This window comes from Panthera leo, chromosome A1 (genome assembly GCF_018350215.1).
Source record: "Panthera leo isolate Ple1 chromosome A1, P.leo_Ple1_pat1.1, whole genome shotgun sequence".
Taxonomy (NCBI): domain Eukaryota; kingdom Metazoa; phylum Chordata; class Mammalia; order Carnivora; family Felidae; genus Panthera; species Panthera leo.
In genome coordinates, this window is record NC_056679.1 from 68682955 (window position 1) to 68694065 (window position 11111).

General features: G+C 42.1%; 1 long non-coding RNA gene across 1 annotated transcript; it reads left to right on the forward strand.

The window, feature by feature from the left end:
- The first annotated feature begins 376 nt into the window (after positions 1-376).
- Positions 377-7570, forward strand: LOC122199458. The gene is made up of 3 exons (XR_006193514.1): positions 377-495; positions 4867-4981; positions 5778-7570. It is a non-coding gene; the product is annotated as an uncharacterized LOC122199458 (long non-coding RNA).
- The last annotated feature ends 3541 nt before the right edge of the window (positions 7571-11111 follow it).

Consider the following 11111-nt stretch of genomic DNA (forward strand, 5'->3'; position numbering starts at 1 on the left):
CCAAGCCATAGAACGACACTGCCCCCCCCCTCCCCCGCTAGATGGAGTGTAGTTCAGGGAAGACACTTGACTCCAGGGTCAACTGCAATATCCAGGAAAAGTTGGTAATTGGGTCCTGGACAAGGGTGACCATAAAGGGACCGGGAAGGAAGAGACCCAGATAGGCACTGTCTGATCGCCACCCTGACCATCCTGGCACTCCACATGGCAACAACAAACACTGAAATTTCCACAAGTCATTTTCTCTCTCCTCTGGTGCCTTTCAAACACCAGCAAAGCTGTGCTCTTTATGATTCACTCTATTTCCATGCCAACCTTTCAGCTACTGCTGTCTGGCCTCCCTGTCCGCAGGGCAAGATGTCTATAGTCCCTGCACTCCCGCAGGGATCTGACGCCCACTGCTTCTCAGTACATGCTTTTAAATGACATTGAACTATCTGCTCCTGCACACCAGTGAAGTGCTCCTATTTGACCTGCAGAGACGTCACGTTCCAGGTCAGCAGAATGCTCTCCTGTGCTGTTAATGCATGACTGACTACCTTAATCACGAAAAGAAGCTTCCCTTCAGTGGTATTTTACAGGTACAGGTGCAAAGATTTCAACAACGGCAGAGTGCACTCGGGCACCATGGCAACCGGTGCGTCGGCCCAGATACCCTCGGCAGTGTGGGAACAGTCAGTTCTCCATTCATTGTAGCCGACAACAAAAACGAGAGACGTTTTGTCTTGCCTTGTCCTCTCGGAAAATGTTTGGCAGGTCCCAGGGTAGTAAGGATGCTGGCCTTTAAGCTCAGGGAGAGTCAGGGTGGAGATTACAGCCCCATTGGTTGGAATGCTCCCGGTACATCTGCAGAGGCTAGCTTCCACCGGTGCTCTCAGCAGGGGCTGGCTGGGCGCGCGTGCTGGCTGTTGTTTCACATATGCTACTTTAAGTTGATTTAAAATCACTTGCCAGAGACCTTGCCCCAGCTCTGCAGCCCCACATTTCATGGGCTTATGAAGTAATGTGCGTGTTGTGGTTACTGTCGGAGCCCTTGTGTAAGAAATGCCTAAGGTACCAAGATTTTATTGCTTTCAGGGGTGTTCTGCAAGAGATTAAAAATTCAAGGAAAACTGTCTGAAGCAAAACCGAGCATGTAAAGGTTTATTTATAAGTATAATAATATAGTTGTATTCTATGTAATAATATAGTTGTATTGTGTGTGTGTCTCTCTCTCTCTAACTCTCTGTCTCTTCTGCATCTCTGTCCCTGCCTCTCTCTATCTCTATCTCTGTGTCTCTCTCTTCCCAACACTCGGCCAGGTCCTTCCTAGTCCTTAAGGTGTATAGAACTGCAGGGCTTAGCCATAGGCAGTTTTAGGCTCAGAGCCCCAGATTAACAAAGTCACAGCAAAAAAGAGAACATCTTTCTGCCAGTGTGTGCATAGAGAATCCCAGAGAAGGGCTCTGATTGGCCTGTCCTGGGTCACATGGCCATCTCCAGTGGGAACTATGTGTGACCGAGCAAGTCAGTTGCCTACCACTCTGGCCAGAAGAATGGGTTCTATGATGAGAAGACCCAAAAAGACCAGAAGGCGGGTTATTACAAGAAGGAGGGAGGAGACACTGGCCCCATCAAAACAATAGACCAAACTAAAAATGTAGGACAAGAAAAAATTCTCAACTGACTTGCACTTCGGGCTTCAACAAACTTCCCACTTTCAAGTACAATGGCTGTAACAACAGCACTGACTTGCCCAAGTCCAGAACGCACCATTAACACTTTATTATATGTAAAGATCTGCCAATAATGCCTTTCACAAAAGTTCTGTTGGAAATCCCCCCTGGAGTTGTGTAACCTCAGGGCTCTGTTGGTCACCTCTAGAGGAAGGAGAAGGGAAGTGGTGTCAGGGGCTGAGACCAGATAGCCAGAGACCAATTTTCAGCATAACTAGAGATCTGAGAGAAGCCAAAGGTCTGAGAGACAGAAAGTCACCAGGGTGTATGCCGGCCATACAGGCAGAAAGCAACATCAGCCATGAGAGGCAGCCTGGCTGGGACAGGTATGGTTTGCCCCCTGCCTTCCTCTCAGTTTTCAGATGGGCACGAACATCTCTGAGTGGACAGGAGGTAACTCCTGCTAGAGAAATCATGCCCACAGGAAGGCTCGAGTCAGGAGTCGAAGAGAAGCAGGTGTTCTTGTCCTTGCCAACATGGCTGTTCAGCAGAAGGCACAGCCCTCTACTAGCCACACAGCATTACCATGTTTTGTTTCAGACAATCAATATTCACTGAAGTTTGCTGACATATATTTCCTTTCCTCTTTTCTTCAGTGTGGTGTGCATGTGTATGCTTTCATCTGGAATCATTTTAGTCCTGTCTGATAACCCACTTTTAGAATCTTCTACTGTCTTCCTACTGGTGACAAATTATCTTAGTTTTCATTTGCTAAAAAATGTTTACCTTGTCTTCATTTCCAAAAGATATTTAATGGAATATAGAATTCTAGGTTGCCACTTATTTCTTTTCATCATTTTAAGTTGACATTCCACTGTCTTATGACTTCATTGTTTCTGTTGAGAAGGTACGAGCAATGTCTTCTTTTTCCCTTCTGGCTGTTTCTAAGACTATCTCTTTGTCTTTGGTTTCACCAGTTTGAGTCTGATACACAAAGGATATTCATCCTTTGAGGTTCACAGCTCTTCCTGAATTAGTATTATCTTTCATCAATTTTGGAAAATTCTTGGCCACTATTTCTTCATATTGGCTCCTACCATATCCTCTCTCCTCTCTTTCTGGGACTCCAATTTCACTTATATTAGGCCTTCTCACCACACCCTGCATAATTTCTACACTCTTCTAGCTTTTCATTCCCTTCAGTGTTTCAGTCTGAATACTTTCTTCCAATCTTTCTTGCACCTTATCATTGATTAATGTCTGATTTTCTGCTAAACCCATCCACTGCTCTCTCCTTTTCATAGTAAAAATATACATAACATAAACTTAACCATTTTTAAGTGTGCAATCCATTTCCCTTTTAGTTGTATTTTTCAACTCTACAATTTCTTTTCAGTGATTTTTTAAATACTGTTAGGGGAAACTGGGTGGCTCAGTCGGTTAAGTGTCTGACTCCTGATTTCAGCTCAGGTCATGGTCTCATGGTTGTGAGATCATGTCCCACTTTGGGCTCTGTACTGACAGCACAGAGCCTGCTTAGAATTCCTCTCTCCCCTCCCCTCTCTCTGTCCCTGCCCTGCTCTCTCCCTCTCTCAGTCTCAAAATAAATACATAAAAATTTAAAATAAAATAAAATCCTTTTAAATTATCTTCCTCCATCTTCCTTGAAGTATGTTAAATATAGTTGTTCCAAAGTCTAGAATACCTTCACTAGCTGGGGCCACCATAGATCTATTTGATTCTGTCTTTCGTGTCTCTGGAGGCTTGGCTCAATTCTTGTCTCCTTGAATGTCAAATTATCCATTTGTTTCATAGTGAGAAAATATAGTAAAAATTGTGGAGGAATTTGAGGCTCTGTTTGATATTATCATCCTCCAAAGATTTACCTTTGTTTCTGGCAGGTAACCAAAAAGTCTGGCATTACCAAGTATTAGTGAAGATATGAAGCTATAGAAAGCCACACATTTACAAAATTATTTAGCATTATCTAGAGAAGTTTATTTTTGATGTTTTTCAATAATCCATTTTAAAATGGGAAACAAGACCCAAAGAGATTAAATAACTTGCTCAAGATTACATTGCTTTTGAGGTTGGGATCCATAAATACACCTTGGCCTATTTGATGCCAGGGTTCATGTTCTTTCCCTTATATACTATCCTGTCTCCCATGTTCAACTATGAGCAATATGACTTAAAGAATATCATGACCTTTTCTCCCCCGTCATCTTCCACAAAGTGATATTTCATTAGACCAACTCCTTATAGTAAAAACTGTATGACCACTACTTACTAGTCTATTCTCATTGTCTAGAATAGGGCCTAAAATGTAATAGGGGCCCCAAAATTGTCTGTTGAGTCACTTCCCCAAGTTCCCCACAATTCTCAAGGACCAGAGACACGTATAACCACCTGTCTGGATCATCTGATCTTCCAGGATCCTTAGCACCCTCACTGGTCATCGAACTTTGTAGAATAAGAAGCATTTTTTGCCCAGTTCTCCTAAGTCGAAGACAAGGGTCGGCTGAAATGCGGCAAATATTCTGACAATTGGGGCGAAATTATTTTCCCCTTTGGTATCCCTCCCTAGAAACATGAGGACCCTAGCCTGGGGCTTTGGAAGCCTGAGGAGATGGGCATAGATAGTATACAAATCTACCTAAAGGTTTCTTTTCAGTATGGTCTCACATGTCAGTGTCACCATCAGCCTCCTGAAATCTAGGTACCTTCCTCCCATTCATACTAGGAAGGAAGTCCATCTCATTTTCTAGAAGAAGAAAGAGGAGGAGGAGGAAGTGGAAGGCAGAAAAACAATCTACTTCCAAGCAAGAAATCTCAGAGTGATCTTCAGAGAGCGGTATCCAGCCTTCACCCTACCTCCAGTCCAGGCCAAATGGAGCCGTTATGCATTTTCACTGGCTCCCACATCCATCCATCTCTCAGTTGGCTCTCTGTCGGTCTGTTGGCTCCCATCTTGCCCTGCACTCCTTCCTGCCCCTCCTGAACTTCTTCCTGTTCACTGACACTTGCCCATTTTCTCCTCTGTGTTTTCGCTAGCTGACCCAAACCTTAAGGCTCTCATAGCAGGTGTGGGATGTTGGGATAGAGGTGAAGTAGGTGTCCACATGAAACAGGAAACTCAAGTTTTCCCAGCTCTGGTCCCAAGACCCAACAACCATTTATCTGAAATGCTGCAAATACATGCCTCCCACAGGGTTGGACTACCTGACACTCATTTCTGAGTCCATACTCCCCCTGAGATCTCTGCTGCCCCTCAAAGGAATATTCCAGAAAAGCACACAGTTCCTGGCAAGTCTTCAGTTCTAAATGTGAGTCAAAGATGATTTTGCCAAAATTAATAATAAATGTTTTCATTTAATTTTATAAGTTGATAAAACCCAGGAGGAGGACAAGGGCATTATTATTCCACAACCTAGTAAGAAGCATGGGATGTAAGGATGGGATGACCAATTCTCTATTTCTTACTGTGCATTTTCCATACTTGACATCATTCTGTATACACAATTTGTAATTGCCTTTATTTTTGGATCGCTATTATTTCTTTAGTATATTCCATGTTGTTAAAAAAATGTGTCTTAATACTATTTTAAAAACTTTATAGTATAGTGGAGGTACTTCTTCGAGGGTCCTCCTATCAAATATTTCCATTTTTTTGACCCTCAAATAATCTTTATCATCGACTTGGCACCTTGTCCGTAAGCCTCAGAATTCAATAGCGTTTTTAAAAACTTTGAAGTGCCAATATCGTCCTCTCAACAGAGCCGAGGAATCTGATTACAGCTCTCTCACGGAGTGATAGTCTCTCACACATTTTTTTTTTCCTTATAGCACATTTTCCCTACTTTGCATATTTCCCCTTCTTGCAATTTTTCAAAATCAGTTTGAACTGATTTTAAATAGATTTCTCTGTGGCAAGGTATTCCCGTGCTATATTCTAATCATCTTTATGGACAGTTTGGAATTATATCATATTTTAAATAAGAGCTATTTAGGAGATTTATGGAGGGCCGGTACTGCTGCATGGACAACTTTGGTTGGCAATAAGATGAAGCAAGTGCAATATTTGAAAACAAAACAAATGTTCCTTCCCACCTCTACATCCAGGTCTGTCTTATAGCTTCATTTCAAAGTTCCGTGAAAATATTCCCACTGGCGCAGGATCAACTCGCGTGCGTTGGAGACAGTACATCAGGCAGGTGGAAGGTAAAGGCTCAGACTCTGTTCCCCTTGCGTGCTGTGGTGTGGCTCTTATGCTGAATGCAGCATATAGAAATTCGCTGAGAGGTGCTTGCTGGGGATGGGGAAGTCAGCTGCGTGCATACACGATGTCTTTCTGTGGCCAGACGCACAGAGACCACCTCACACGGCTGTGCCTGCAATCCAGCTGACCTCAGCACCCACCCTCACACACAAGTGCCAGCCTGGGAAGGGACTAAGCAGCCATGGAGAACTAATCCTAATTCACTCCATAGAAGTCAAGTACTTTTGACCACTGCGGGCCAAAGTCTGTGCTAAGTGAAGACTGCCGAGATGACTGAGACATGGTCCTTGTCCTCAACGAGGTTACAGTCCCGTGACAGAGATGAATATGTAAACAAATAACTGCAAGGGGCCTGACGATGATGTGAGGGGTAGGTTCTCAGTGTAGGAGAAGACAACAGAAGCAATGATCTCTACTTAGCGGAAGCAAGGAAACACTGAACAGAGGAAGAGACACTTGATCCATTTTTAAGGGTGGGCAGGAATCAGATCAAAGAGGAAGGAGCTAGAGTCTAGGAAGAAGGAATAACAACAACAATAACAACAATAACAGCAATAATAATAGAATATGCGGAGCATCTTGCCACGTGCCAGGCTCTAATCCAAGCCTGTTGGGTATTATCTCATTTAATCCTCACAGCAATGCTGGAAGGCAGACTCTAGCCTAGTCCCCATGTTGAAATGAGCCAACACACAGAGAAGCTAAAGTAACTTGCCCAAAGCCTTACTTGTAGAACCTTCAACAACTAGACCCATTCAGGTAACTACCATTGTCTCAATACTGCTGAAGCATGGTAGCAGTGGGGCCAGAGAGGCTGAGATCAAGGAGGAGCCAGATCTCAAAGGGCCTTAAATGTCATGCTAAGGGATTGGATTTTAATCCTGTATGTATCGAGAACTAAATATATAAAGTTTGGAAAGACAGAACTGATCGCTAAGGACAAAAAAGCCAGAGTCAGGAAACCAGTTAGGAGACTATTAAGATAGTCCCGGGAAGAACAGATGAGCCCTGGAGCCTCAGGTGAGAAAGAAACATCAGGACAATAGTGACCTGTGTCTCTAGTTCCTGTTCTTCGGAGTATGTGGTATCAGTTCCTCAGTAGGGTCCATACTCAGCCAATAAAACCCCCATCTGACCTACTTCCCAAAGAACTGGGAAAGGAAATAGGGAGGAAGGAAGTGTGGGGCCTGTGGTAACCCCACTTCCTGACCAAAGCATCTGCTAAACTATCATGGCCTTCAAGAAGGGCTTTCCACTGCTGAAGATGGAGGTCCCATTTTTAGAAGACAAACCAGGCAGAAGACCCAGCTCTTGGGCCTGGGGTCCCCATGCCCATGGTCACTCAACCCAACAACAAAGAAGTCACTCCAAGAGTGGGATGTGATTGTGGAAACACCCTCCTCAATTTTTTCTATCCTTCCCTTCTAGATCTGCCAAAAGATTGAAGCGTAAAATTGCTTATGATGGGAAAAACCACATAAAAAATTTTTTTTTGTGAAGAGTTTTATCAAAATAGAACAATAACATGTATGAGAAAATAGTATTCTGGTTGGTCTGTTTTCCTTCAGTTGGTTATAGGTGCTGCATGTGAACTCTGGCCTGTATTCTGTGGTTGCTCCGTCAATAAAAACTAAAATTTCAGCTGTGTGAAAAAATGAGAGGGTGTGGATCATTTGTCTTTCTTTTGCTGAAGTGTAAATATAGGAGAGCTTTATGATTAACTGATTAAAAAGGGGAAAAAGCTTCATAATTAGGTTTCATAGAGCTATAGATTTTACATTAAGTGGTTTATTACAAAAAGTTGGAAACATTGATCTGAGACATTAGACCACTCTGATTAAATTTATGGTACATTGGGAATACTTGGGCCAATTATCGGATTAAGGGTCCGCCATGGTGATGTAAAATATGGTCTATCTGGCGATTACTTTCCAACTCTTGACCCTGTCCCTACTATATTCTCATTTCTTTAAAAATTTTGCCACCGAAGGGAACTGGCCCACTTAGCTTTCCAGAACTGAAGTGAAATTTAAGGCCTCATGCAAGTTTCAAATCCATTTGGACAAGTTCATATTTGTAAGATTTAACTACAAAACAAAAGGAGAAGTTTTTAATGTCCTCCAATAGATAGTTTTTAAAAATTATTGGGATATTCATATGAGATTCATATGAGAGATAATATTCATATTATACAAACACTTCTAATTATGTTTTTTGAGCCTACTGAATTACTTGTGAAATGCTCATAACATCATGTTAAATGGAAACAAGACAGGATACATAGCATCATATTCCATGCGGCCCCAAATATATGGGCTTGCCTATGTGCATGTGTCAATATTTGGGGGCTGGAGGTTCTGGAATGAAATCTAAAAATATTTCCCAGTGGTTATCTTTAGGGGACGGTATGACAGCAAATTTTTATTTTTCTATTTATTTATGATTTGCTAAAATTTTGGAATTTGCTATATTAAGTATTAATATGTCTTCATTCTTTTACAAAGGAGAAAGAAATAATTTTGTAAACATTGTCCTTCAAAGCAACTCTGGAAGCCTGCACAAGTACTGAGTGATGACGTTGCCTTTGCTCACTTCTGTAATTACACCCAAATCCAGTCTCTGGCCACAAGTCAAAAGTAATGTTTTTACCTCACAACTACATTTTCCTCTGTCTTATTTTGGAAAATGTTCTTATTCTGTTCGCTCACCAATTTTTATTCAGGAGCCTTGGCTTCAAACCACATTTGGCAGATTCTAAAAGTCAAATGTGCCTTCTTCAGACAGATTTGCTATCCTGACGATATTGAAAAGGCTATATGAAGTACTCTTTGTTGGTCAGTTCAGGTTTCCATAACAAAATATCATAGACTTGGTGGCTTAAACAGTAGAATTATTTTCTCACAGGTTCTGGAGGCTGGAAATTTGAGATCAGGGTGACAGCTGGGTCAGTTTCTGGTGAGGTTCCTGCCTTACAGATGGCCGGCCACCGTCTCTGTGTCCTCACACAGCAGAGAAAGCACTCTGGCGTCTCTTTTTATAAGGACACTAATCCTTTTGGACCAGGGCTCCACCCCACTCTTATGACCTCACCTAACCTTATTTACCTCCTAAAAGCCCTGTCTCCAAATACAGTCACATCAGGGGTTCGGGCTTCAATGTACAAATGTGGGGCCGGGGAGGGGGACACAAGTCAGCCCATATAGCAGGCTTTGAAAGCACTTTCAAATGAAGATTGTCAATAGTTTTGAACATTCTTTGCCATAAAGTGTATCTTCTGCCCAGTTTCCTACTGTGAATACAACACCACTTACTTGGATGAACAATTGTCCAATGCCTTTGTTTTCTAAAATGATTTACAATCTATTCTGTTAGAACACCTATTCCTTTAACACACATTAGCTCCTATCTAATTGAGAAATAGGAGAACAGTGTTTGGATAATCCAGAAGTTGAACTGTTTCTTCTGTCTGAGTACATTTTTTTCACCCAGTCAAGGACAACTTTTCTCAGCATTAAGAGAAAAACGTCTTAGAAATATATGAAGATCTTAAGACAAAAGCTTAAAATCCCATAGAAGTGACTTTAGTACAATCGGTGGCTGGTTTGGTGACTTCATAAACCACAGCGTTTATTTTAAGCCTGTTTGGGGAAGCTACAATTACAGATGAAGAAGCTACAAAGACATTTCCTCCTGGTAAGAAAAACAGGGGCGCCTAGTGGCTCAGTTGGTTGAGGGTCTGACTCTTGATTTCAGCTCAGATCATGATCTCATGATTCATGGGTTCGAGCCACAAGTCAGTCTCTGTGCTGACAATGTGGAGCCTGCCTGGGATTCTCTCTCTGCCCCTTCCCCACTCGTGCTTTTGCTCTCTCTCTATCAAAAATAAAGAAACATTAAAAAAAAGATTCTCTTTCTCTCTCTCTCTCTCTCTCTCTCCAACCCCCCCCCCGCCTCCGCCCCTTGCCCCCACTCATGCACTTTCTCTAAGACAAAGAAAAAAAGGGGGGGAAAGAAAGAAAAATAACGAAGAAGAGAACTTTACCTGGATTATATGTTTAATATTGATGAAACTGGTCACCGTTAGAAATGAGGCATGCATGAACCCCAGGATTTTAAACTTGCAAAAGACCAATATTGGGTCACAGACCCACACACAGATTTTACCAGGCCAGTGTGTTATTGGATTATTACTGCTTTTATCTGTCTCTAGTTACAAAGTGCTGTTGATTTTGAAGGACCTGTCTGATCCCATATTCCTCATAAATCCTGTTATTTTTAACCCACAATTTTGCAGAAAACAGGACTTTAGAGAACACATATATGGAGTTATTGCAAAAAAATGCCTGTACATAAAACATTTTATATGAATAAGAAACTTATTAATTACATCATTTTATAATCATTCCTCCTCTCCTCCTTCCAAAACTCAGCTCTTCTGAAAAAGCTTCCAAATCACCTCCCCATCTGTATCCCAACTAGCTTAATTGATGCCTCTTCCCTCTCCTTGGCTATTTCATGCAACACCCCCCACCCCCAGTTTATTAAATGTCTTCCTTACTGAACTCTGTGATCCAGGAAAGAAGAAAACTTGGTTTTAGTATATTAGTCCCCACATTTGATTGCACAAAGCTACTGATGCCACATTAAGTGATATAGCCAGAAGTGTAGGGGCCAAGGGCAGGCTTCTCCAAGATGGGCCACTTGGGCATGAAGATTGTTTTAAGTCAAAAAGCAATCAAAACCCAGCAGATTCAGGAAAAGTTCTTCCCTCCCCCACAAGTGCCTAAAAAGAATTTAAATAAATGGCCTGCTCCAGGAAGAGAGCTGTCACTACAGATGACTACATTATACTATGAACTATGTTGGGTGGTTAGGGAGGAAACTAGCAAGGTTTATTTGATCAAAGTCCTCTGTGTCCCATCGTTTCTGAGTGGCCAAGCAAACATTTGTTTACCAAACATTTAGTCGTTTTCACTTCCTATGAATTGCATTTCTTCCCTTTGAAGTCCCAGACCACACACCCCCCCTCCCTTCTCCTTCATCCTTATCTTTCCTGACTGTCACTGGAGCTTCCATCTCTGTGTGGATTCCCTGTACATGTGAAATTAACTTTTATTTTCTCCCGTTCATCTGTTTCCTGTCAATTTGATTCTTAGTCCAGCTACAAGGACCGAGGA